The sequence below is a fragment of the Euprymna scolopes genome, chromosome 42 (genome assembly GCF_053919585.1).
Source record: "Euprymna scolopes isolate OS-2025 chromosome 42, ASM5391958v1, whole genome shotgun sequence".
Lineage (NCBI taxonomy): Eukaryota > Metazoa > Mollusca > Cephalopoda > Sepiida > Sepiolidae > Euprymna > Euprymna scolopes.
The window spans coordinates 29,997,784-30,001,020 of record NC_136523.1 but is presented as its reverse complement, the minus strand read 5'-3'; the positions used below and the strand labels follow the sequence as shown (position 1 = coordinate 30,001,020).

General features: G+C 35.7%; 1 protein-coding gene across 1 annotated transcript in view; it reads right to left on the bottom strand.

The window, feature by feature from the left end:
• Nucleotides 1–1,629, bottom strand: part of LOC145266980 (UDP-glucosyltransferase 2-like) — a 29,241-nt gene extending 27,612 nt beyond the window's left edge. The window contains exon 1 of the mRNA XM_080122821.1: nt 1,337–1,629. The gene's annotated coding sequence lies outside the window, so the exon portion shown is untranslated. The remainder of the gene's footprint in view (nt 1–1,336) is intronic.
• Between the last annotated feature and the right edge of the window lie 1,608 nt (nt 1,630–3,237).

Genomic DNA, 3,237 nt, shown 5'->3' with positions numbered 1-3,237 from the left:
TATATTAGCAGTCCGCCCGGCATTAGCAGGTAAAATACGCTTAAATATAATATTTTTATTAATGCAGATTTCGTATTTATTATTATATTATATTGGTACCAATATATAGTGATGATTGAAAATGTTTAAAGTAAACATGACTCGTGCGCCAATACCGAGAATGGGAACTAAAACATTTCGCTGACGATTTACTTTTTCCTGTGACGTTAATGCCTGAGCTATGAAGACATGTTTGCTGCAAGGCTAAAAATTAAAACTGAAATCAATAGCTATTACCTTACGCATGCATATTCGTAATGCCGTCGTTCGACTTTCATCTGGCAAAGTTTTTTTTTTTTTAATTTTTACACTTTTATACCGGTTTTCTCCAAACTTATTAATTTAAAACCCAAATATAAAGTTTCGCGTGCGTTCGAATACCCTATATATTAAGTTTCATGTCTGTAGATGAAAAACTGACAGAGGAGTTTGGTAGGGAAAACATTTTAAACAAATATATATACGCATACATTAATAAATATGTTTACTATAACCTTTTATAAACATTTATGTTTACTATAACCTTTTTACGCAAATATTACGCCAGTATAAACCATGTAGAATATCTGATGAATATAATTACACGTAATAGTTAACTTAAGATATCATCCCATAAGAACACCCCCCAAAATAAATAAATAAATAAATAAATGAAAACTAATAGGGAGTTCATTAAAATAGATGCTTAAAAGAATATGCAAGTTGGCTAGATCTTTTGCAGATGAATGCAATTCCATGACGGATATATAACAAAGTTGTATTTTCTTTTGAATAAATAATGGAAAACAGTGTTTTTAATATTTAAAATACGCACAAAAAATTAAATAAAATAAACAAAATATATTTCTAGGAGTATATATATATATATATATATATATATATATATATATATATATATATATATATATATATATAGGGTGACCCCCAAAAAAACTAGCCCAACTCTAATTAGACCCCGTTTCTTAGTGTTTTGTCCGGTCTCTGGTCGTTTTTTCTCCGTTGACTGTAAAATGCTCAAAAATCAATTGAATGTCCTCTGTTTTTTTGGTCACCCTATATATATATATATATGTGTGTGTGTATATATGTGTATATATATATGTATATATATGTATGTATATATGTATATATATGTATATATATATGTATGTATATATATATGTATATATATATGTGTGTATATATATGTGTATATATATATCTATCTATCTATATATCTATATATATATATATGTATATGTATATATATATTAACTTTAAAACAACAAACGATATCATTTGAAATGTTTGTACGTACCTTAAGATTAAACGTGAGATTCAATGTTTTCAATTGTATTATTTATCATTCGAAAATTGGAGCAAAGTAATATTGGTGTGTTTTTTTTTTTTGTTTTTTTTTTTTCTGTTATTCGTTACCCACAAACACGCACATACATGCGTCTATAGGTTCCTTCGTTTAGACTGTTCACTCTAGAGTAAGGAGTGTATAAAATCTGGTATCGAGGCTTTATGCAGATTTCTAGGTCATCATTATTGTATAGTTAAGAGGGAAACGCCTGCCTCACTCATAACGGAAAGACTGGAGAGTTCGGGTCAAGTGCACATAACTCGGTATTATGTTTACATGTTATTTTTTTTTTTAATTTATTTATTATTAGTTTTTCATCCAAGCTGGAAGTCCTTAAATCTAGACGGTAATCGTCTGTTACAGATAGGTCTTGGCCTAGCTTCAGATCTTTCGTTCTGTATTTTCAGGGGTTCGTTCTTTATTTGAGGTAAGATGGAAGGTGGGATTGGTGTTATTTATATTTGAGGGTGTTGTTGGCTGTCTGCGTTTACTGGGTTTGACATTGTAGGTGATTGTGGGGAATGGATCTTGATTTTGTTGTTTGGTAAGTCATCTGGTAGGGTGTCATTATGAGCCAGGTTGCGGCTATCTGTGCTTATTTTGCGAAGGTACGGTGGTTTCGGAGTGTGGTTCTCATACTGCCATCCACTAATATGCGGTATTGTCTGTGGGGAGAGTTTGAACAATCGTGCCAGTGTTGTCCCAGTGCAGGGGTTTGTGTCCATGTTGGTTTTGAATTGACACATGATCCCCGATTCTTAATGGGTTGAGTTGTTGCCTGTTTTCAGTGTGTTTCATGTTGTTGAGGAACCGCTGGTTAGTGGCCCTCTCGCGCATGTCGGCGAGTTCCAACCATTCACGGCGAAATTTTGCGAGGTCATTAAGTGGTCATTCAGGGGACAAGCGAATAGAAGTTCTGATGGTGACGCACCTATGTCAGGTGGTGGTGTGTTGCAATGGAGTAGCAGTGCTTTTGCCACTTCGTCCATATCCAGTGAACCATTGGGGCTAATATTTGTTGTTAATATCCTCTTCATGTGCTTGACAGCTGCCTCGGCTCTGCTGTAGCTTTGTGGATAATATGCTGACGAGTCTCGAAGGGATATGCCCTATGTTTTGAGAAATGTCCTCCACTCATTAGAGTTGTATGGGAGCCCACCGTTACAAGCAATTTCCTCCGGCACACCATAATTCACGAAATACCAGCGTAAGATGTTGCATACTGTGGAGATCCTGGCGTCTTGTTGCATTGAGGATAACTCTGTCCAACCTGAATATCTGTCAGCATATATCATATATTTCCGTCCAGCCATGTTGAAAATATCTGTTACTGTCAACTGGAAAGGGTAGTCTGGGTGGACAGGCTCTATTGCTGGTTCTTTATGGTTTGATGGGGCAAATTCGTTACAGCGCTTGCACTGATTGCGCTTTTCCTGCAATTGTGCTCCCATATCAGGCCAAAAAAAATCGTTGTCTGGCATTGTTTCTCATACTGTTGACCCCCTGATGGTCAACATGGAGTTGGTTGATGAGTTCGCGACGTAGGCTTTTTGGAATTAATATGCGGCCTTTGTTGAATACTAAAGACTTAACCATGTATAGGTCGCTTCGCATATTCCAGAATTCTTTAACATTTGGCTGTAGAAGATCCTTGTGTTCAGGGAATCCCTTTTCTATTGTTTCTACGAGGTTCAGGTATTGGTGATCCATCATGGTTTCTTGATGTATACGTGCCATCTTGATAGGAAATGTTTCTTGGTTGTATCGGGATTCTATTCTAGCTTGCAACGCTTCTTCCATGCTGTCTGATTCAGCTACTGTGACTTTGGTGGTAGGTGTAGGGATACGGA